This window comes from Castor canadensis, chromosome 15, assembly GCF_047511655.1.
Source record: "Castor canadensis chromosome 15, mCasCan1.hap1v2, whole genome shotgun sequence".
In the NCBI taxonomy this organism is placed as follows: domain Eukaryota; kingdom Metazoa; phylum Chordata; class Mammalia; order Rodentia; family Castoridae; genus Castor; species Castor canadensis.
The window spans coordinates 59,344,067-59,370,030 of NC_133400.1; the positions used below are offsets into that span (position 1 = coordinate 59,344,067).

General features: G+C 37.0%; 1 non-coding gene and 1 pseudogene across 1 annotated transcript; both read right to left on the reverse strand.

Moving 5' to 3' along the window:
- Positions 1-8,539: 8,539 nt before the first annotated feature.
- On the reverse strand, positions 8,540-15,230 carry LOC141417293 (uncharacterized protein C2orf78-like; annotated as a pseudogene).
- A 9,245-nt stretch (positions 15,231-24,475) lies between these two features.
- LOC141417607 (U2 spliceosomal RNA) lies at positions 24,476-24,664 on the reverse strand. Its single transcript, XR_012442264.1, has one exon. It is a non-coding gene; the product is annotated as a U2 spliceosomal RNA (small nuclear RNA).
- Positions 24,665-25,964: the final 1,300 nt, after the last annotated feature.

Genomic DNA, 25,964 nt, shown 5'->3' on the forward strand with positions numbered 1-25,964 from the left:
AAGTTATAAAACCTTTAATGTAACTGGATTTTAGTTAACTTTAACCAGTTATATACCATCTATAAGCTATATCATTTTATGACAATTTACTCTGTACTTTTGTGACAATTTATTTCATATCCTCTGGGGAGTTGGTCTTTATCCTCTTCTTTATCTAAAAGTATTCTTTTAACCCTTTATTTATTTTGAAAAAACCATATCCTTAATACCTTTTATATATTTTGTTACTTGTTGAAAATAACTCATAAAATCTTTTAACTTAGAGCCTTACATTTGCATGAAAAAAAAACAAGAAAGAAAGCAACCCTGAAATTATTTTTTGTATAAAAGCAATTTATAGAAAATGCATTTGTTAATAGACGCATATATTATAAGAGAGAATTAAATCCCAGATTTTATTTATGACAGAATGAAACAGGCTAAGGTCATTTTAACTACCTAAATTCCAAGACTTTGTTGCAGACTGTAGCCTCCTTTTTTTTCCTTCCTGGCTAAGCCAGAGTGTTAACCCCTGAGTGTCTGCATCCCAGTGAGACCTGACTAAAATAAGTTTGAAAACTTGTTTTTTGTTGTTGTTGTTGTTTAAGGTAGCAGTAGAACAGAGTAATAACTTCTACATTTACTCTATAATAAGAATCGTCTTTAAGGTGTTTACATATTTAAATGTAAAAGTCTAAGCAGTTTATAGCAAAGATCTTTAAAACAAATACCCTGTTTTTTTCCTTGAATATCATATTAACCTTATAGTATCAATTTAAGAACCATTTTTAAGATGTTTACATGCACACACAAAAAGTTTTATAAATTAAGCATGCCAGAAAAACTGTCAATTTAAGCACGCATAAAATGAGCTGGAATTCCAGGAGCAGATTAAATTTTGCCCATGCTTTAAACAAATTCACACACACACACACACACACACACACACACACATATACACATTCACACCAAAGTTATAACACCTTCCTTCCCCCCCTGTGGGAGAAGTGCCTGACCTGTGGAACTCCTCTCAGAGGTTCTTGGGAGTGGATTAAGCTCCCCTTCGTCCAGTGAGACAGGACCTGACTGAAGACCTGTGGAACTCTTCTTGGAGGTTCCTGGGAGTGGATCAAGCTCCCCTTCCATCCAGTGGGACAGGACCTAACTTGGACTGATTTCCCAGGGGTGGTGCTTACCGAGTCCAGACGAGACTGCCAGATGAGTTGGTCCACTTCTCCATGGAGTCCAAGCCGGGTCAAGACTGCTCAGAGAATTGGGGCACCAGGGCAAAGAAGGACCCAGAATACCATCGAGTGGCACATCACCTCGTTCAGTCCCGTGTCCCTCCCTACTCCGATGCAGCCCAGCTGTCAGCTGGTGACACAAGGGGCCAGTCGGTTGGAATCTTGCTGGGGCCTCCATATGTTGTGGCAATATAGTCAGAGGAGAAACCAAGCGACACTCAGAGGAGTGGAGAACTCAGATTTTAATTTTACACTAGCGGGCCCAGACGTATACCTGTGTCTGAGCCCTGAACAAAGGATTCACAGGATATTTAAAAGGCAGTGCAGGGTATCAGGTTACAAGGAATGTGCTCTCCCATAAAGTAGGGCTAGTAGTGGGTTAGAGACCTAAAGTTTAGATAAAAACAGCAGGGGAGTCCTGCTTTGGAAAGTTTATTTACAAGTGGAGACAAAGGAAGGCAGGAATGGGTGCTTATCTCTGCATAGTGCCTTTCATCTTGGTCCCAAACTTTTGTATGGCTCTAATGGGCAATTCCTCACAGTTCCGTCCAAGGTTACAGCTTTTAATTGACAGTTTACCATGTTTTACAACCCTGTTTCAAGGCTATCTTCCCCTTCAAAATAACTAAGAATTTTTTGAGATAAAGATTAGAATTGTTGGTTTCTTTTTCCAGTTTATGCTGAAGTTGATTCTTGGCCCATTGGAAAGTCTCCTTCAGAATCAACTAAAGAGTCCAACCAAGATCTTAGAAAGAATTACAAGATATGGTGGGATTTTAAAGAAAAAATATCTTTCTAAAAGTTAACATTTTATTTGTTGGACTATTTATGTACAACATTTCAATAGTCTCTCATTAGCATATGATATAAAAAAATCTATCACTTATATATAAGGAAAATCATATACTTTGAACTGTTCTGGGCATCAATAACTAAATGTAAGATATAAGTGAAATTTGGTATTATGGACTTCTGTGCACTCTAAATGCTCAAATGTCATCTGTTAACACAGCTCCCAAACAATCAAGCAGTCATTAATATGTTGATGGAACTAAATGTCAGTTAACTAAAGGGTAAACTGTATTTTCGAATTCTTTTCTCTGTGGACATAGCCATTTAGACAAATAACATTTTGAGTATTCATACTGTAGCTATTGTCAGTCTTTTAATGTATTATAATCATTGTGGTGCTAACATACTTGTAAGTTTTTACTTTAAATTTTCAGTACTGATTGACTTACAGTTCTTCCCTTGTGAAAAGAGCATTTGCACAAGGGTTTGGATCTTTTCTAATTGTTTGTTAATTTATCTTTGGTTAACATTTGAAATAGTCTTAAAGTTACAAAAAAGTTCCAACCTCTAGAACAATGAACATTTTCCCTGGAACCATTTGCAAACAATATGGTGACTTGTGGCACCATCCCTGTTTACTTTAGTGTGTACTTCCTACAAGGCATCACATTTTACATAACTAAAGTACAACCTTCATAATCAGAAAGTAGACATTCAGACATGAAATCATTCAAACCTCACATTCTTTTCGTGTCTTGCTACTTGTCTGTAGTGTCCCTTATAGCAAGAAAATCCCATTGAGATCCATGGATTGCATTTAGCCATTTGTACGTTAGAATCTTTCAGTCTGGAACATCCTTCAGCCTTTCCTTGAGCTTTATGTCAAGGAAATTTTAAGACAGAGTTTATGTTGCATGTTCCTCCATTGGATTTTTCTGCAGTTTCATTATGACGAACTCAGAGCATCCACACACTTTCTTGGTACAAGTATCACAGAAATTATTATGATTTTCTCGTAACATGATTTTCCCTATTATGAGTCATTACTACAGGTGGTGTCTGCTGGTTTCTCTCTTGTAATATTTTTCCTTCACATTCTAATTACTTTGTGGTTTTTGTTGGGAGGAAATTTATCTATCTGGATCCATGGTCTATTTTATTTAGTAGGGTATGTTGGTGGGGATTGAATCCAAGGTATTACATATGGTAAGCCAGCATTGTATCACTGAGATACATCCTCAGCCCTTTTAAAATTTATTTTCTTTGGGAAAGTTCTATATTGAAAATTTTAGACTTTTCTAAAAATATTCTTGGATGCATGAATATATATGTTCATGACATGCTGGTATGTATCCACATGTCAACATTTTGTTACATTTGCTTTATACCTTTTCTCAGTATCACTTTTTAGAAAGATATAAGTATAGATCAAAGGATTTTATTTTCTGAACTATTTGTGACTTGAAGACATGAGGAATCTTTATTCTTAAATGCTTGTATTTCATTTAGGAATGTAAGGCATTATCTAACATAACTATAGTAAAATGATGAAAAGCATGCAATTAAAATTGCTTCCACATTAATACCTAATCTCTAGACTTTCTCAGATTTTGACAGTATCTCAATAATGTCCATTATATTCAAAAATAAAATCCAAAAAGAGGAATTTTCTCAACCCATGATTCACTGTGTCCAGTTGTCCTGTGTATTGGTCTTCTCTAATCTGGTATAATTTCAGAGTCTTTGATTGACATGATGTTTGTATTATTGTATAGTGTATGTCAGTTATTTGTAGATTCTTTTCTTCAGTTTTGGTTCATGTGATGTTTGCTCATGAATGAATACAGGTTAAGACATTTCAGCTGGAATGTCACAAACCTAATTCTGAGTTCTAGTTGAAGAACTGTTTCTTTGCAACTGTGTGTTTGCTGGCAGAACTATTTCCTTGTGACTCTATGTTTGAGGTTCCAAAGTATTTGCTGACAGTTGGCTGGAGAAACCTTCAGGTCCTAGAGGCTGCTAACAATCCTGAGGCTGTTCACAGTTCTTGTCCATGCAGGGCTTCTTTGCCATGCCATCTTATCTCATGAAACCAGGAAAGATGGTCTTCAAATTAGGTGTGATCTATTCTCTTCCCTCACCATGTCTTTACCACTTTGTCTTGGTGAGGTTTCACTTGGTTTCTTTAATGTATGGTGTACTGTCTCAGGGTAAACATATATAGACATTGATCACGTGGCTTCCACAATTCTCTTGTTATTTCTTTCTTGTCTTTTTCATCTTCAGCTGATGTGTTTTCACTTCTCATTTGAAACACAGATTGAGCAAATACAAGCATGAGACACCATCATGGTAAGAGGGAAACCAGAAAGCCTTGCTGTGTTGCGTGGGGGGGAGGGGTGACCCTTGGTCACCAGCATGCTAGACAAGTACTCTACCTCTTGAGACACACCCCTAGCTCTTCTGTGCATACTTTGTTTTTGATATAGTATCTCACCTCCTATGCCTGGACTAGACTGGCCTAAAACTCAGGATCCTCCTTGTTTCTGCCTCCCAAGTAGCTGAGAGTAAAAGTATGTACCACCACACACAGCCTGTCTTGAAATCTTTTTATTTATTTTTAATTTATTATATTATTAGCATACAATAGTTGTACAGGGGAATATGTTATGATATTTGCATTTGTGTTAAAATATATCTTAGATTTACCCCCTCCATCATTCTCCTTCTTTCCCCTTCCTCTCCTTAGAACAATTACAACAGGTTTCATTCTTCTATTTTAATATATGGATACAAAACAGATCCACCATATACACCCTCATTCTTCTCCCACTGGTGCCAAGCACCCTCCCACTGGTATCCATCACCACAAAAGATTTATTTTTCCCTCCTGCCCTTCATTTAAAAAAAATTAAGCATATATTTATAATCCAAAGGTGTTTTGCCTTCGTACTTCAGGTCTGTATATATCATGCTTTTCCACATTAACCCCTTGCCTCAGTTACCTACCATTTTCTATCCTTATACTCCATACTCTCCTAATGTTCAACATCTTATTGTACAGTGCATTATGCTATATTCATATACACATAGGTTGTTTCAATCTTTTTCATTCTCCAACATTTTCTTTTTTCTTCCAACTCCCCAAAGCCTGCTCAGACTCACTGATATGATTTTGTTTTCTTTGTCACTGTATATATCTTAACTGTTTTAGGGAAAATGCAGCTCTTCTTCAGGGAACTGGAAAATTTAGAGTACAAGTTTAAAATAATCTTGTCAAAAGACAGGACTTCAGAGGGAGGCAGCAGTACAATTTTGAATCCCCCCAGTCTCTCTCCTGGGAAAAGATCAGACCAAAACACATGAGGAGCATTTACTACAAAAATCCAGAAAAAAAGCAACCCTAGAGCAAGAGGATGGGCTAACCATCAACAGTAACCACAAGACCTTCCTGGCATCAACATTTGAATCAAAAGGACTGAGAAACAAGAGTCCTACATCATACCAGAAGGTGTATCTTAGAAACAATTTGGACCAGTTTGAGAGGATCAGCTGAAATTGACAGAAGTTGTGCCCAGTCCCAAAGTGAGTACAGTTAAATCTCTGCATTCATGGGTTCTGCATTCATGGGTTCTGCATCTGTGGATTCCACTGAACTGGATCAAAAATATTCTGAGTAAAAATTTTGTCTGAACTAAACATGTACAGATTTTTTTATCATTTGCTCCTCATCAATATATGATAAAACTATTTACATAGCATTTGTAGTATATTTGCTACAATAAGTAATCCAGAGATGATTCAAAGTGAACAAGAATATGTATTCCACTTCAAGTCATTTTATATTAATGACTTGAGCATCCTCAGATTTTGATATCTATGAGAGTTCCCAGAAACAATCCCCTGTGCATACTGTAGGGTGACTATAAGTATAGGGTTCCTTCATGGGATCTGAATGGTTTAGGCAGTACAGCTCTTCTACAATTAATGGGGTACATAATGTAGCCAAGTGCCACTTGGCACAGAATAAACCCTCATATGTAAATTACTAGGGGAAATAAAACTAATCTCCAAAAACTGATAGGTTTTTATTACAAATGTGCAATAAGCAGTCATAAGAAGGAATGGAGGAACCTTGAAAACTGTCTTTGTGAAAGAAGACAGATATAAAAAAAAGACACAGGTTACTCCAGAGGCACCTGCACACCCTTGTTTATTGCAGCACTATTCACAATAGCCAAGTTATGGAAACAGCCAAGATGCCCCACCACTGACGAATGGATTAAGAAAATGTGATATCTATACACAATGGAATTTTATGCAGCCATGAAGAAGTACGAAATGTTATCATTCTCTGGTAAATGGATAGAATTGGAGAACATCATTCTGAGTGAGGTTAGCCTGGCCCAAACGACCAAAAATCGTATATTCTCCCTCATATGCAGACATTGGATCAAGGGCAAACACAACAAGGCGATTGGACTTTGATCACATGATAAAGCGAGAGCACACAAGGGAGGGGTGAGGATAGGTAAGACATCTAAAATATTAGCTAGCATTTGTTGCCTTCAACCCAGAGAAATTAAAGCATATACCTTAAAAGCAACTGAGGCCAATAGGAGAAGGGGACCAGGAACTAGAGAAAAGGTTAGATCAAGAAGAATTTACCTAGAAGGTAACATAGGAAATCAATGTGAGTCAACTCCCTGTATAGCTATCCTTATCTCAACTAGCAAAAACCCTTGTTCCTTCCTATTATTGTTTATACTCTCTCTTCAACAAAATTAGAAATAAGGGCAAAATAGTTTCTGCCAGGTATCGAGGGGGTGGTGGGAAGGGGGAGGGGGTGGAGTGGGTGATAAGGGAGGGAGTGGGGGTAGGGGGGAGAAATGACCCAAGCATTTTATGTACATATGAATAATTTGAAAATTTTTTTAAAAAGATCATATGTCATATTTTATTTATATGAAATGGTCAAAAGCTACAGAGATTAGGAGTTGTCTGGGGTAAGAGAAAGGAGAGAAAGGGCATAATTTTGAAAGATCAGAAGTGTTTCTTTTGGGGATAATGAAAATATTATGGATTACATAGTGGTGATGGTTGCACAATCTTAGGAAGTCTTAGGAAATGCCACTGAATTGTACCCTTTAAAATGATGAATTTAATGTTAGGTGAATTATGTCTCAACAAAAAATTTTTACAATGCAAATTACTTGTTTTCCCATGCTGAGACATGCTGCTCCATGTCTCTTCCCTACTGCCTTCCCTTTCCATACTCCTGAAGTGTCCACCACCTGCTCTCACTTCCGCTGTGCCTCAAGGTACTTCTTACAGTTGGGCTCCAGCTCCCTCTCCTTGGGAAGTGACTCAATGTGCATATATGACTGGTTGTCTCCCAGGGTGGTATGGAGTTCAAATGCCCATTTTTGTCATGCTCTTCAGTTGATGACAATGGTTGGAGAAGGCAGCATTTGCCAGGGGCAGGCAAAGATGATCTGGCCCTTGCATTCAGGATTTAGTTCCCTTCAGAGGTTTTACCTCATCTAACCATGACCTCCAGATGCCGTGTTCTGAAATCCAGGTTGGATCCCTAATGGGCACTTGCAAACACTGAGGTCTTTAGAAATTCAGGCCTCAAGTCAAGGTGATCCCAGCCCATTGTTGAACCTCACTGGTAAAGTGGAACAGTGATACTGGCCTTGGGTGTTTGGAAATTAATCTAAGTAGTGAATTTTGCTAACCCTGTTCATGAGTGTAGAGAAAATGGTGATTTATCTTGCAGGCCATCCTCAGGATGGGCCTCAAGTTGCTGCAACTCACTTTGCTAGGCCCCAAGTTATCAGCTGCCAACAAAATGACTGAGCCCTTGCCACACCTGTGCTGGATTCTCCCATATTTTATATTTACAGATCTCATCTTTAATCTCAGATAACCTAAACCTGTTGTAATTGTGTCCTGAATCTTACTTTCTAAAATGATTACCTGGTGTGTCATGAGGCATTAGGCCATTCTCCATGAGAGATTTATTTTTTTTGCCATTTCTTCTGGACAACTTAGACTCATCTTCTGTCATTTTCAACTTTTTAGAAATTTTATTCTTTTAACTCTAGCCTCAAATTTGTCATTTTACCCAATTCCTGGTTCTTCTTATAAGCCCATATAATCTCTCCTCTTCAGACGCTTCTAGTCCTGGACCATATTCCTTCTCTTTCCTCACTTCTTATCCTTTTCTCCCCCTGTTCCTTCCCAAATTTCAGTTCCTCTTTCTAAGGTAGACTTTAGTCCCCAGCTCTACCAAAGAAAACCACAGGTAACAACATCTCAAAACTCCAAAGACCTCTTTATTGCTCTTCTATTAATTGTATTTCATATTTTTAAGTTTTTAAAACACATAAGAATAGAGAAATCTTTATATTTTATTTATATAATTTTATACACTTAACTGTATGTTTTCACATCTATGTCTAGAAATAGATGTGAAAACCATTTGATACCTGAAGTGATACCAACAATCTTAGCAACTCTTACATCACATAGCCATAGTATTGAGAAATTTCCATTTCTTTTTCCCTCTCAATGAAAAACTGCACTTTTCCCAAAGAAGTGTATTTGGCTGCATGCTCATGCTCTTGCTGAGCCTTCCTTTTCATGGCCTCACGTTCTGGCTGCTGCTCTTTTGTGATGGGGCTTGACATTACTGGCTCAGGAACATTGGGCTTCCTCCATGGTATTGGTTGAAAGCTGAAATCTTGGAGTAGAAATTGGGTTTGAAGCTTAGGTGGTAGCTGGAACTTGGTCATAGTAGTGGAAACAGGGTCCCGCAGGAAAGAAGTGCAAGATGATGTTTTGTAGAGTGCAGGACCAGCAGCACCAGACTGAGATACACAAGGTCTGGGACGCTTGGTCAAAGCCGGTAAGGTTGCATTGATTGAAATTGGCCAAGCTGGTTTGGCAGGCCCCATCAAAGATGTATTGGCACTAGCTGGTTGAGATGCATTGACTGCCATAGATTGAGCTGAGTTAGCATGAGGCCTAACAGGATAAGATGCAGTGGACTTATGTGAGCTAAGAGACTGTGGCCTCTGAGGAACAGGTCAAGGTTGAGGCTTGTCCAGAGTTGGAAATGGTAAAGGTACCAACTTGACCTTCCCAGGTAGGGGCAGCTCATACTGGGATGGAGATGGATATTCATTGGCAGCACTGTTATCTTGTTTCTGGGCTTTGGCTTGAGTTTTCTTAGGACATTTCCCCTCATGTGGAGTATCCAGCTGTGATTTAATAACTGGAGAAAACTGGGAGCCTTTGCTGGTGCTTGAATTTCCCAGGGGCTGACAGGAAGATGATCCAATTTTCTTATCATTCTTCTTCCCCAGTGCATGAAAAACCTGCACTGACTGCAACATGTGCATGCCTAGGTAGGTTCGAGGCTTTTTAAAGGTCTCCTGGCTAAGCTCAGGTTGATTTCTCTTCCACTTCATCTTGGGAATTGTTTTCTCCTCTGACTTCACCTTGTTCCCTGTCTGCTTATTTTCTTCAGCAATCTTGTTGTTTTCTCTGGACATTTCGATCTTTTCCTGCCTGTAGCCTTTAGCTTTGCTGGTCCTGCTGGATGCAGCTTTCAGAGGTTTGCTAGTAGAATGCTTGGTTGTGTTCACAAGAGGCCTGTCACTGGATGCAGCACTGCACACAACCACTTCTCCCTCCAGCAGGCACTGTGGGTTCTGGAGCTGAAGTTTGGCCTTAGGAGCTCCATCAATAGGCTCAGAGGCTTTATCTTTCTTCTTTCTGATTTGGTCAGTGGGACCCTTTCTGACACATGACTTTTTCTGCACCTGATTCACCTCAATAACTCTCATGTCTTTGGCTTTGATGGCTGTGGGAACTTTGGATTGGTCAAGATCTGTTAAAGAGTGGAAAATGGATGGAAGGTGATTATCTTCCACCAGTGCAGCAATATCTGCAAAACCATTGCTAAACATGATCCCATTTTCAAGTGTCCCTTGGCCGTCAAGACTTAGGGTATTCTTTACTAAATTAACATTTTCAGAATCAGGCTTCCCTCTTGCCCCAAAGGATTGATGCAGGTCAGAAGCTGGTGAGTGTCAGGGATTTCTAAAGGGAATAACAGAGGATCTTGACTTTCTACTGGGATCTGGTAGGCATCCAGAGGCTTTGAAAGATTGGTTTTAATTTCACACAAATTCCCATTTTCTGTTTGTCCCTGATTTGGAGCTGGTGGCAAAGCCAAGATATTGGTAGAACTTCAGACTGGAGCTATTGTAGTGTTTCCAGGATCAAGAGGTGGGTCATTCTCAAGTATCTGAGCATTTATGCTGCTGCAGGATGTGAGGAATTCTGGAGTTTGTGAAAGACAAAATGTCTTGCTTGGAGGTTGCAAACCTTGGGAAGTCTCCATCTCCATGGAAGTTTCCATCACTAAAAAGAAATCAAGGAAGTAGTCAGTTCCTGGTAAGTGAGATGTTCCTGTCTGCACACTAACACAGAAACCAAGCCCCTGCCAACAGTTGGCAAGGCATTTTTATTGGTTATTTTTAAGGAACATGGAAAGTACCCTGTGTTAGGAGGTAGGTAGTGACTGCTACAGTTGCTACTGCTGGTCCTTTGATGAAATTTTTTTTGTATTTCATAGGAAAGTTGTAAGTCAAATAAAAGTGAAAGTGATTTTTAAAATGTGAAATGTTTTTGCTTGGACTGTAGCTTGGTAGTAGAATTCTTGTCCACTCTGCTCTTGACCTTGGCTTCAATCGCAAGCACCATAAAATTTTTTTTAAAAGTTTTATAAAGACTAGCATTCTCATAGAGAATACTCTCAATTTTCTGCCTTCTTTGTGAGTATAAGGATATGTTAAAGCATAAGCTATAGAGAAAGTAGAGTTCTTTCTCATGAAATACCTTAAAAAGGACATATTTTGTGTCCAAGCACTTTGGACAGAATCTCTGAACATACGGAAATTAAATAAAATTAAACTTACTACGATGTAATATTTTGAATTGTTTTCCAAATACACTAAAGCAATAGATCAGGGAAGGGAATTAATTACTATGTGAGGGTTTGGCCAGGGCAGTGAAAGGTGAGGCCTCATGGTGTTTCTGGGGAACTCTTAAATGTAGCATGGATGGTCAGTACAGTGTTCTGCAACTCAACTTTTATTTGTTTGTTTGGTTTTGGCAATACTGAGATTTGAACTCAGAGCCCCACACTTTCTAGACAGGCACCTTATCACTTGAGCCACGACCCCAGCCCTCTACCTTATATGAAATATTAAAATGAAGAGTGCTGAGTGAGAACAGTGGTTGAAATCTGAGAACTTAAACTCTACTTATGTGTGGACTAAACACTACTCAGCTACAGATTTGACTGTACTTTTGAATGCTAATTTTATTCCTTTCCCATTTTTGATGTTTTTACTCACCTTGAAAACTCATTTCTGTGTTGGGATGACAAGCCACAGAGTAGTAGATTCCAGAGGTGGAAATTGGTGTCAGGATGTTTGTAGGCTGAACCTCCTTTAACACCATCACTATTTCTGGTTGTGGGGCAGAGGCCCTACTCCCTGTGTATGAAACAGAGTCATAGGATTGCAAGCAGGGGCCAAGTTCTCCAGATAACACAGGTTCCAATGTGTTTTGATTATAGTAAAAGACCTGGCTTCCTTCCTGGTAGGGAAGTGACAGGCTATGTCCTTGATTTGGAGTCTGAGATGGTGTCCCTTGAACAAAGTTGACAGACAATGATGGATTCAGGGGGACCACCGTATTTGCATCTAGAGTTTTGTCATAATGAGTTGTCACAGTCATAGAAGAAATTTCTGTGTCCTGGTCAATGAGTGTCACAGTAAAGTCCTCAACTGAAGGTAACTTCTTTTTAGTGCTTCCTGTGACATCCCACTCAAAAATACCTGGATAGGGGGCAGCTGAACTAGAGGTCTGGCTCTGGTCAGTAACTTCAGACAACATGGTTGTGCTAGAATCTTGGTATAGGTAGGCGTTATTCATGAGTGGCTGGAAAGAGGTGTCAGAGGCTGATGGCAGTAGCCATGCTGATGTGACAGGTGGACCAGAGACTGGAGAAGTTGCAGTTGCTTCCTGTTAGGGAAGTGTCATTGCTCACCACAGGAAGTGAAAGCTGGAGAGAATTTGTAGTTCCAAGTATAGATGGGTTTTGGAAATTCTCTAGGATGAAAGAAGGTGATGAAAATTGGTGATATTAACATACCTTCACTTTATTTGGGGAACAGTATTATCTCAAGGTTGTTGTAATCAGGAATCCTCTAATACCAATGCTCACTGAGGTACCAAGTTTCAAACCTTTTAGGATAGCTGCAACTGATGAAGCTGTTTGGAACTCATCTGATGCACAGCCTTTTCTCTCAACTTGGACACAGAACACCAAAATGGTCTGGTTCCTATATTGTTCCCTGGGATAGAAGCAGCCTTCTTTATACTCTCTTTCCCTTGAATCTGAACTAGTATAAACTCATAGCTTTGTCCTAGAATGGAAGCATGTTAGACCTAGGATATCCTTAGAGAACTTCTAACGTTATCATTTTACTAGTGAAGAAGTTGAGGGTCAGAGAGGTAAGATTGGCTTGTTCAAGTTCGGCCATCACGATCTCCTTGGTACTGGACACCGGTGGCTCACACTTGTAATCTTAGCTACTCCAAAAACAGAAATCAGGAGGATGGCAGTTCAAAGCCAGCTTCTCATAAAATAGTTCATAAGACCCTATCTCCAAAATATCTAACACAAAAAATGGCTGGTGGAGTGGCCCACGTGGTAGAGCACCTGCCTAGCAAGTGTGAGGTGCTGAGTTCAAATTCCAGTACTGCCAAAAAAAATCTCCCTGGTGTCAGTACCAGAAACTGGGAGAAATAGAATTTATATGCTTTTTGTTCTTCTTCTAGCATCACTAGCTGGGCAGTGACCTGAGAATGTAATCCTATTTACTTGGGAGGGTGACATTGGAAAAATTGTGATTCAAGGCCAGCCAAGGCTATAAAAGTTAACTAGACCCCATCTCAACCAATTGCTGGGTGTGGTTGCATATGCTTATCATCCCAGCTGTGGTGGGAAGCATAAAATAGGAGGATCACAGCCCAGGCCAGAATAGGCAAAAAGTAAGACCCTGTCTCAAAAATAAGTAGTGCTGCAAAAGATTACACCTGTAATCCTAGCTACTCAGGAAGTAGAGATCAAGAGGATTGTGATTAGAAGCCAGCATGGGCAAATAGTTCAAGAGACCCTTTCTTGAAAAAACCCATGACAAAAAAGGGCTAGTGGAGTGGCTCAAGGTGTAGGCCCTGAGTTCAAACTCCAGTACAACAATAAATAAATAAATAAATAAATAAATAAATAAATAACAAATAAATAAATAGCTAAAAGGCTGGTGATGTGGCTGAAGCAAATATATTGCCTGGTTAGCAAGCATGAAGTCCTAAATTCAATCCCTAGCCCTGCCTAGAAAGAAAGAGACAAAGGAAGAAAAGAAGGAAGGGAGGGAGGGAGGTATGGAGGGAGGGTGGGAAGGAGGGAGTCAAGAAGGGAGGGAGGAAAGTAGAAGTATGTTATTACCAATTTTAATTTCATGTCTCACCTTGTTTGTGAAGGTCATATGCCATTTCATAGAGTTCCCTTACAACACAGACCAGGTAGCAAATTTAAAGGGTTATTGTCTACCCTCAAGATAAACAATACATGATTTTTTAAAATCCATGTATTTTAAAAATCAGAGAGATTTTTTGATTTTTAATTTGAAAATTCTATTATATCACCCTTCTCTATAATCCTTTTTCTTAGCACATTTATAGGAAGAACCATTTCTAAGATATATTTCTAAAAATGTTCATACTCAAAGTTGTCAAGTCATCTGGGTCCAGAGTCAATAGAAAAAATACAAAGGTGACTTCTCTGATAAACTGCTGTTATTAGTGTTACCCTATTCTTCACTTAATTACCTTCCCAGTCCATTAATACAAGTATTGGCTGAAATCGATTTCATTTGCTTTGCTCTGAATGGATTTCACTAATTGCTTTTTGTGTGTTAATTTAAAAATCATAGTTTCTCCTTAACATTCTTTCCCAAACCATGTCTTCTTTCTTTTTTTTTTCTTTTATTATTCATATGTGCATACAAGGCTTGGGTCATTTCTCCCCCCTGCCCCCACCCCCTCCCTTACCACCCACTCCGCCCCCTCCCTCTCCCCCCCACCACCTCAATACCCAGCAGAAACTATTTTGCCCTTATTTCTAATTTTGTTGTAGAGAGAGTATAAGCAATAATAGGAAGGAACAAGGGTTTTTGCTGGTTGAGATAAGGATAGCTATACAGGACATTGACTCACATTGATTTCCTGTGTGTGTGTGTTACCTTCTAGGTTAATTCTTTTTGATCTAACCATGTCTTCTTTCTTGATGATACCTCCCTGCTCCCCATTTCTTCATTCTTATGTTTTCTCTTCTCTCATTTTTATATTTTCTTCACTGTCTCCAGTTCCTGTCAATCTATGCTTAATGTGAACAATCCCAAACTTTCTTTCTCTAGAAAATCTTCCCTTCTAACAATCCAGTCTTCTCCCTCTTGTCTCCCTCTTTCCATTTTTGCCTAGTTTAAACAGAAAACTCCAAGACATGAATGTTACTTTCTGATCAGCATTAAATTTCAAATACTACTATGAAAACATTAGTTTAGGGAAGACTGTTTTCAATGAAACATCTCAGAATACAGTGCTATTTTTTATACCGACTAGGTTCTTCTCTGCTTCTGTAGAAACTAACACTCTCAAGAAGACTCTGATTTCACCATTTGCATGTCCTTTAAGATTTGACATTACAAGAGACAAGGAACAGAACATTGGCAGTCCTTTATCCTCTGAAGCAGATGATGAGTCATTTTTGTGATAGAGTAAACAGTCTGTCCAAAGTCATATACCTAGTAAATGTCAAAGCCAAAACTGAAGTTATGTCTCCATATTTCTAGTTTGATACATTCCCCCATTATTTTAAGATGTTTTCATTCTACTACTAACTTTAGGGTTGTGGAGAAAATCTAATTTTTTATTAAATATAAAAAAGTTTCTTTTTAAGTTTCTTTCCTTACCTGACATTGTCAGAGAAGAGTTAACATCAAGTGCAGTTATAAGAGATTAGGAGATGATACTGGAAGATATCTGGGTAGCTTAAGACAAACAGCTCATGTGTCTAGTATGAAGGACATTGGTCACTGATCCAAATCTGTTTACAGACAAGTCCATGGAAACCCCAAGAATCTACCAGGTAGCAGTAGGTCTAGTGGGAGAATGATGTCGTAAAATAGGCAGTTTATGAAGTAGCCAATAGCAAGATCAGATTTCCAACTGTAAAATGGGATTGGTTTGAGAGATTAACAGGAGAGCTATAGCAGCATCTAAATGGCTGACACATAGGAGGTAAAATCCTGAAAGAGACATGATAGACCCTCTTTCCCCTGTTAGAGACATCATTTCAATGTTTTTTATACATGTTAATTAATAAAGATATCCATAATTTGTATATTTCACATTCCAATAGGTATTATAACATAACTATATACTACATATACAGTTAATATCCTTGGAGAGGAAGGAAATCCTTGGAGAGGAAGGTTTAGGAGTTATAACATTTCTGAGACTATTTCAATTTCTCTGACTAGTGAAATTAGAGATGGAAAATATTAAAGAGTTCTTTTTGTAACTTGGTTGAAGAGTAAGTGAAGTTCATTGAGTGCTCCCTGTAGGAATGATATGTTACAAGGTTATTCTCTTTTAGTTTCTCCTGTCTTGGCCTGGACTGGACCTGGGCTAGGTTGGACTCGCACTTCTTCTCTCCTTTTCTCCCACTTTATTATAGAATTGTTTCTTGGGCAAGCCCGAATTTTGCAGTCTTACTAGTGTGGATGATACTCCCTGTGAAGTTTCAGAAGCAGGGATGCTCTTTTCAGAACTACAACACTTAGAGAAATGGACTCTGCACATTAGAAGCAAACATCAAAGAGATTCAAGATCCAGCTGATGGCAAACTTTACCTCATCTAGACATTGGTCCCAATTCTTTTGCCTACCATTTGAGCCCCTGGCTACTTGGGCCATGTAGAAATCCCACCATCTGGCTCCTTCATCTTTGAGAAGCATTAAGTTACTTTCTCTCTTCTTTAACAAATAAAATCATTGTAGCAATTATGGTAGTTTCTTCCTCCTTGAAACAGTCATTATAGAATCTTGGGTCTCTTGCATTTTCTGTCTGCCATGCTTGGGTGCATGGTCAGGCAAAATGGAGAGATGAATAGTTAGAGAAAAAAAGGAAGCATTAGTGGAGCATAGTGAAAGTCAACACAAGGAGAAAAAGAGATTCAGGTAAATCTTTTGGTTTTGGTGAGAAATAGTTCAGCACAACTTGGCCTCATTTTGTATAAAAAGAACAGATGGTTCAATATTTTAATGTAACTAGATAGTCTAGAAATTAATATGAATCCTTCACACTGAAGAGAAAAATCTTTCCAAATAAACATTTTAGATTTTGTTTTATGTTATATTGTTCATTTGCATCATTCATTAATATGTCTGTATACTATAGATTGCTTTTAAAGGTATTTTTTTCTATTCCTTTATCCTTTTCATATTTTTTAGGAATCTAACACTGTTAAAACATAATGCATGTTTATCTCATGATGATTGTTTATTCTGAGGCATCATTAACTTTACCTTATAGATTTTGTAGAAAAAATTAGTAAAGAAAGGCATATGAAAAACATTTGTGAGGAGTTAAACATGCTTTCAAGCTTAAGGAGCAGAGTTTGCAGTTAGCTCAACTTGATCTGATTTGGCCTTGCTTTTTATACCCTGCTTAGTAATTCTTTTGTTAATAATAGATACCTAATTATGCTGACAATTGTAGTTTTAGATAAATAACTCACTTTTTCGATCAGTCTATTTTCAGGTACCTAAGTTTAAAAAAACCAGTTTTCTCTTCTTTCTCATTGGCCTATTTGCCTCCCCACCATTTCACTATGTGAGAGAAATTAAGAATGTCTTTACATCTCCAGGCAAAGTTATCATGCTCCTCTCAGTATCTCACTGGCCATGTGAATGAAAGAACATCCACCACATCAGCAAATGAAGGAACGTCTAGGACAAAAAAGCATGTAACTCTAGAGATTCAAAGTAGCACATCTGGAACTAAGTAAACCCTAGTCTAAATCTGGCCAAAAGTTATACTACAGCATATACATCCTGAAGCCCATGCTCCAGGGCTTTCCTTTAAAAGCCCTTCCACCTCCAGTAGGACTAGGGGTGTAGGGGTTAATATTTCTTCTTGTTTTTTGATACTTTATTTTTATTATTGTTGTACTGGTGATTCATTGTGACATTTACAAAATTTCTTACATTTTATCATAGTTGAATTCACCCCCTACATTAGTCTCCTTTATCTCCCCTCCCCTCATTCCTCAATAGTTTCAACAGATCTCAGTTGCCCATTTACATACATGTGTACAGAAATTTTTTTCTGATATGATTAAGCTTTTTTTTAAATGAAAGACATCAATGATAAAGGCAAGAGATAATAGAATGAGAAAGATATTTTCAATGTTTGAAGCCAATAAATGACTAATATCTAGAATTACTCAGACATCAATTTTAACTGATAAATACACAAAGCTAACAAGTATGCTAAGGGATGGCCCAATTCATTAGTAATCAGAGAAATGAACATTGAATAAAAATATCACTTACTGCCTATCATATTAGCAAAATTAGAGATATTTACAGTATTAAACACTTATAAGGATGAAAGGATAAGAAATCTCTCTTCATATAGGAGAGCAATATGGCATTTCTTCAGTAAGATATTGCATATATTATATATATAGCATCAACAAAGCCCAATTTATAGAAATGCATAAACATGGAAGGTACATATTAAATACAATATCATCACCTGAATGTGATAGATATAAAAATAGAATATTTCATAGGATTTACTCAGATTTTCTTAGTAGATATGCTCCTATAGATTTTGGGGGTAGTTTATCAAGAACAATGGTTCTGCTAAAAGTGATCATTCCAAGATATGGACTCCCATCTTCAATTCAGAGTGACAACAGACTTTCCTTATGGCAGAAATTATGCAGCAAGTAAGTGAAGTCTTATTTACTGGAAAATGGAAGCTACATGCATCAGGAGACCTTAAAGATTCTCTAAGGACTTCTGCACACAGAAAATGAAAGCAAATAAAACCATGAGAGGACAGGCAGTATCAAAACACAGGAGAAGAAAAGACAAAGAATCAGAGAATAACATTGATTCAGTTGAACACAATCTAACCCTTAAACAACAAAAACAACTAAATGACAGGAACCACCACCTACCTATCAATATTAACACTGAATGTCAACAGACTCAACTTCCCCATCAAAAGACACTGTTTGGCAAACTGGATTAAAAAGTTCTCATTTTTCCATTTTCATACATGAGTACATAGTATTTCCACCATATTCACCTCCTACATCCTGTCCTGTTCCTTCCAACTCCCTATGATACCAACTCCCAGACTGGACCTTGACTTTTGAGGGAAAAAAAAAGATATTTTTGTTTGCTTAAGATATCTATACAGAGTATAGCTATAGTATAAAGAGCATAGTATAGAGTACAGAGAATATGTAGCATTTCCAAGAATATATGTATTGCATCCCAAATTTGTTTATCATCTCCATTTTTCTTCTTTCTATCTTAGTCTTCTTCTTATGGTGAGTTCAACAGGTTTAAAAATTCTATATTAAAGATTCCACAGAAACTACATTACCCATGTTCCCTTTCTTCAATGAGCTGTTTTTATTTTATTTTGGGGATACTGAGGTTTGGACTCAGGCCTCTTGATTGCAAGGCAAGCACTCTACTGCTTGAGCCAAGCTTACAGCCATATCCACCTTCTTTACATCCTTCGTTTAAATCTCCCCTATCTGTTAGTGTACTCCCCTTAGTGTGACCTGTTTTCATTCTTGTCCTTCATTGTTCCGATGTCTGCTCATTGGTCAGTGGCATTTTTGCCTGTACATACATTGTTCATCAATGTAAATACCCTCCAGTGTAATTCTGTGCTGTTTTCCACCTAGCCATTCTTTAACAGTTTTCAGCATGTTTCCTGTGTCTTGTTCTTATACAAGTGTGACCTATTTCTTTATTGTTTGCTAGTTTTCTTTCCTTCTTTGTCTCCTCCCTTGATCTCCTCTACCATTCCAACTTTTGTATTCATGATTTTGTATTTCTCTTTCTCTCTTTCTCTCTCTCTCTCTCTCTCTCTATATATATATATATGTATATATATATATATATATATATACACATATATATATATGTGTATATATATATATATGCTTATGTAAATAGAGCATATATATATATGCTTATAATTCTTTTGGGACTATGTTCTACATATGCAAGGAAACATATAGCCTTTTGTTTTCATAACATAAAATGATGTAATTCAATTCCATACATTTACCTGCAAACAACAAAATTTCATTCTTCCTTATGGCTGAATAAAATTTCATTGTATATAAATACCACATTTCCTTAATCAATTCATCTGTTGTGTGACATTTTAGCTGTTTCCATAGCTTGGCTATTGTGAATAATGCTGCAATAAAAATGTGTGTGCAGTTGTCATTATTGTAACCTGATTTACATTCCCTTGGGCATATCCTTAAAGAGTGGTATTGTTGGATCATATGGCATTCAATGTTTCATTTTTTGAGGTGCCTCCACACAGTTTTCCATAGTGGTTGTACTAATTTACATTCCCACTAACATTGTAAGAGGGTTCAGTTTTCTCATGCCTTCCCCAGCATTTTTTATTTGTGTTCTTGATATCAGCCATTCTAAAAAGAGTAAGGTAGAATCTTAGCATGGTTTTGATTTGCATTTCCTTATGCCCAGAGATGTTGAGCATTTCTTCATGATTTTTTCCTTTTCACCATTTGTACTGCTTCCTTAGAAAAAGCTCAATTCATTTCATTTGCCCATTTCTTCATTGGGTCATTGATTTTAAGGGAATTTAATTTTTTTGAACCCCTGTATATTCTCATTGATGATTCTTGCTAAATGATGAATTCTCTTATTCTTCTATTACTTCTACATGGTAAACAAAATAAAACCAACAAACAAATGGTAGTGAAAGAAAATTTCAATATTTTGGTACTTCTATGCTACATATTTAGTCAGTATTAAGCACTTCAATCTGATTCTGTATGTTTTGACTTGTGTCCACTTTTTCTCTTTCTTTATTATAAACTTTTTTATTAGGATATATTCACTATATAGTGGGGTGGGTTTGCAGTGACAATTCTGATCACTCTTATATTGCACATTAATTTCATTCCACCTATTGTCTATCCCCATCATACTCCTCCCCCCACATTTAAAGGAATTGAAAGAGGTTTATTAGTTCTATTTCATATAGGTATGTCAAATTCATCAACCATATACCATCACCTTAATTTCCTTCCTTCACCTTCCCCCTCCCACTTGTACCAACCTCCTGCACATACTGTATCTATTGTATAGTCCTGATTTTCATTATTAATATTTGAATTGACATTCAAAGGTGTATCTCAATGTATGCCCACAATGGGTGTGCTTTACTTTGGTCTAGTAATTCCTTTCAAATACCTCCCTTACACCTTTACCTCACACTCCCCATCTTTCAATAGCTTTCTGTACACATCCTTATATCCTCTACCTTCATATATTATGGTATGAGATATTTCTGTTACTCTATCTTTCTCTTTTCCTTTTTCTCTTTCCCCTAGTTCCATAGAGAAGTTCCACTATTAAAACCATGTTATACAACTCACTTTGTATATGATCATGCTTCTTTTTGTGTATCTGTTTACCTTTGGCTCTATCTTCCATTTATGAGAGAAAACATGTGTCTTTTATGTTTCTGATCCTGGCTAACTTATAACATGATGTCTTCCAATTGTATCCATTTACCATCACACCTCATGTCATTATTCCTTGTGGCTTAGTAATACTCCATTTTGTATATATACCACAATTTCATGATCCTTCTATAAGTTGTAGGGCATCTGGGTTGTTTCCAGAACTTGGACATAGTAAATAGTACAGTCATGAACTTCTGTGTTCAGGTGTCTCTACTGTATCATGTTTTAAGTTCTTTTAGGTAGATACCCAGGAGCAGTATCACTGGATCATATGGCACTGCTATCTCTAGTTTTCTGAGGAATCTCCATGCTGCTTTCTATAGCTGTTTACTAATTTGCAGTCCCACAAGCAATGTATAAGTGTTCCTGTTTCACCACATCCTCACCAGAATTTGTTGTTATTACCCTTGATTATGGCCATTCTAACTGGGGTGGAATGAAATCCTAAGTACTGTTTTGATTTTCAACTCTTTTATAACAACCAGAGAAATTGAACACTTCTTCATGTATTTACTGCCATTTGTACCTCTTCCTTTAAGAATGTCCTGTTTAATTCATGTTCCCATTTCTTCATTGGGGTATTGATTTTTTGAGGGCTGAGTTTTTATGAGTTCCCTGTAAATTCTAAATATAAGTCCCTTACCAGATGAATAGGTGAAAAAGTTTTTCTTCCATTCTGTGGGCTGTCTCTTGAGTCTGGTGATAGTTTCCATTGCTGTGCAGAAGCTCTTTAGTTTGATGCAGTCCCATTTGTTCATTGTTTCTCTTAGATGCTGAGCCTTTTGAGTTCTATTTAGGAAGTTGTTCCTCATACATATCTGTTCCATTGTATTTCCTACTGCTTCTTGGACTTGTTTCAAAGTTTTTGGCCTTATATTAAGGTCTTTGATCCACTTTGAGGTGATTTTGGTACAGAGTGAAAGACAGGGATCTAGTTTCAGTCTTCTGAATGGGGATATGTAGTTTTCCCAGCAGCATTTGTTGAAGAGGCTGTCTTTTCTCCATTGTGTGTTTTGTGCTCTTTTGTCAAAGATCAGTTGGTTATAGATGGCTATAACTATAAACTTTCCTCTTAGCACGGCCTTTGCTGTGTTCCACAGATTCTGGTAGGTTATATTTTCATTTTCATTGGATTCTATGAAATTTTTAGTTTCTTCCCTAATTACTTCAGTCATTCCTCGGTTTTTCAACAGTGTGTTGCTATATCTCCATGTGTTTAAATATTTTCTGGGGTTTCTTTTGTAGTTGAGATCTAGTTTTATTCTATTGTGATATGATATGATGCAGTTATTTAGATTTTCTTGAATTTTTTGAGACTTGCTTTGTGTCCTAAAATATGATCTATTTTGAAGAAAGTTCCATGAGCCATAGAAAAGAATGTATATTGCCTAGTTGTTAGGTGAAATACTCTGCAGATATCAACCATGTCTATTTGTTCTAATGTGTGGAATAGCTCAGAAGTTTCTTTGTTGATCTTTTGTCTGGATGACCTATCTATTGGTTACAGTGGGGTATTCAGGCTCCCAGTCTCACTGTGTTAGTGTCTATCTGTGCTCTTAGAGTCATTAAGGTTTTTTTAATGTAGATAGTTGCACCTGTGTTTGCTACATATATGTTAAGGATCAATATTTTCTCTTGATGAATTGTTCTCTTCATTAATATGAGGTGACCTTAATTGTCTCTTATGATTGGCTTTAATCTGAAGTCTACTTTGTCAGATATGAGTATAGCTACTCCTGCTTGTATGTGGAGTCCATTTGCTTGGAAATTTTTTTTCCACCCTTTGACTCTAAGACAGTGTGTATTTCTTGTAAGTTAGATGAGTTTCTTGTAAGCCACATATGGTTGGGTTTTGTTTTTTAATCCAATATGCTATTCTTTGTTTCTTGATTTGGGCATTGAGGCCATTTGCATTCATTGTTAATATTGAGAGGTATCTGTTGTTTCTAGTCATTTGTTTCTCTGTTGTTTAGTTTTAACTATTCCTTGTTTACTTGTCTGCTTGCTCAAAAGGGTTTATACTTTCTTGAGTCTTCCTGTCTCACTCTAGTTTCTTACATATATACATATATATGTATGTATAAAAGTCCTTTAAATATCTTCTGGCATCGTGGTCACATATTCCTTTAAGTTTTCCTTGTCATGGAAAGTTTTAGTTTCTCCTTAAGTTAGGATAGTTTTGCTGTGTAGACTAGTCTAGATTGATAGTTATTTTCTTTCAGGGCTTGAATTATGTCTTTCTATGACCTTCTTGCTTTTAGAGTTTGAGTTCAGAAATCTGTTGTTACTCTAATGGGTTTGTCTTTATATGTGACTTCTCTTTTCTCTTGCAATTTTTAGAATTCTTTCTTTATTCTGTATGCTGAGTGTTTTGATTATGATGTGTCTGTTGGTGTTTTTCTTTGGGTTCTGTAAGCATACTGTACCTGTGTGACTCTCCTTCTCTAGATTAGGGAAGTTCTCTGTTATTATTCCATTGAGAAGATTGTCAATGACTTTAGTTTGTATTTCCTCTCCTTCTCTATGCCTATGATTCATAGATTAGGACTTTTCATTGAGTCCAAGATATCCTGCATGTTTCATTAGTATTTTCTTGGCATTTTTTCATGATCTTTTACTATTTGGTCTAATTCCTCTACTTTGTCTTCTGTTCCTGATACTCTGTTTTTAACTTGCTCCACTCTGTTCACCAAGCTTTTGATTGGAATACTTATTTGGGCTATTAAGTTGTTTATTTCAGATTATTTTTCACAGTTTCTTATCTTTATTGATTTCCTCTTTCATATCTTGGATAGTCTTCTTCTTTCATTCATTTGTTTGTATTTTCTTTAAGCTTATTTAATTGTTTACTCACTATTATTAACTTTTGTGTTTCAAATATTAACTTTTGTGTTTCTTCCTTGAGTTCATTAATTATTTTTCTATTGTTTTTTGGAATTCATTAGTTGATAGCTCTTCCACTATGCAGATATCTGTACCTTAGTGGTGGAATTGGCTTTTGGTGGAAAGTGGTTGTCTTGCTGTTTCATTCTGTGTTAAGATTTATGCATCTGGAATTGTTTTTCTTCTGGTTAATCTCTTATGCCCCTGCAGTTGATGTTCTGAGATTTTTTTCTTTCTGGAACTCTGTCAGTGCTACTCAGAAAGGGGTATGCTGGATATGTTAGTTCTCAGAAAGGGATATGCTGGATATGTTGTTCAATAAGAAAAAGGTTCTTGTTGTGCCATTATTCTCTTTTCTCCCCTCAGTGAGGTGTTTAGAGTTCCCACTCTGATGGGTGTGCAGGGGCTCTCCTGAATTTGCACTGGAGAGTAATGGTTCTCTGTGCACTGTGGGGAGTAGGCCTCCTAGCATCATCAGAGTAGCAGATTGTCACTCATTGGAAGAATTGGATTCCAGCTTTTGGGGTCCTCTGAACTTCATTTTACAGGGCAGGTGGTTGCTTCTGGGCTATGGGAATGTCAACCTGTTCGTTTTTTTTCAAGGTGGATGTGCACCATTCCTGGAATTACACCAACAGCAGGTCAAAACTTGGTATAGATGGAAAAAGCTCCAAGCCTATCTCCATGCTCTAAAAAGCCATTTAATACATTGTCCTCAGATGAAGATGTATCAGATATTTAACCAATAAGAACAGATACTACACTTGATCTTAGTAAAAAGCCAAGAAGTGATGTGTGTCCACTATTCTTTGGGAACTTTCTTACTTCTGAGCACAAGATATTCCCACTTGTATTTTCTTGCCCAAACCCTGAAATCAGACATTTTTCCTAGAAGACCTGATTCCTTTTATCATTAAAAATCAAGTTCAAAGGACAGGTGGAATGCCTTAAGTGGTAGAGTACCTGCCTAGCAAGCATGAGGCTTTGGATTCAAATCCCAGTACTGCCAAAAAATATCAAATTTAGGGTACTACTTGTGATAGGTTTGCATGTTGTTATAGGAGTTACCATTGCTCACAGGTTTCCTTATAGAACAGAGCAAGGAAATGTATGTGTTCTATACATAAATACATATATGCACATTCATATATCAATTTGAATTTCTATATCAAAACAATGAGTTTTTCCTGATTCTTAAAAATTCCAATCCAGTAGCATATGATTTGATGTAGCTTTTTTCCCTTTAAGTATTTCTGTTTTGTTGATTTTGTTTTAATTATTTAGAATTTTAATTTTATAAATTTATGGGATACCATGTGATAAGACAATACATGTACAAAGTATGTAATACTTACATCAGAGTACTTACCATATCTATCTCCTTAAAACATTAATACATTGCGTGTGTTTATTGGCTAGTGTGTGATATTTCAACATAGGTATATGGTACATAACTATGAAATCAAAGTAATTAATATATCCACTCCCCATCATTAAATTTACAAGTTTCCCTTAGAAGGGTTGCATAGATAATTTTATATTTCATATTATGTTAAATTTTTATATTATTTTATATTTTTGTCCAATCATATAGTTTTTATAAATCGAATTTCCTCTCTATTGATTATAGAATATCAAAGTATTACTTATTGATGCTATAATTTGTGCTAGATTTTCCCCACACACGAAAGACTTTGTATTAAGTGTGTGCTTCTCAGGTTGATACTATTGGAAGATGATGGGTACCTCAAGAGGTGGGGTCTGGTGGGACATTTAAATCTTTAAACTGTTTCCTTCCCCTCACCCTCTTTGGTTTCCCGTCACTATAAATTCATCATATTATTGCACCATGCACTCCCTGCCATGAAGTACTGCCTCACAATAAACCCCAAATCTAATGAACTGAAACCTCCAAAAATGTGAGTCAAAGTAAGCCTTTTCCCATTTTAAGTTTATTGTCTCAACTTGTTTTTACTGTAGCAGAATGCTGAATAACATATTAAACTTGAATTTAATTATCTTGCTAAATACTTTTCATATGTTTGTTCTATGAATATTTTATCCAGGTATTCTTTTGGAGTTTCTAAATACAC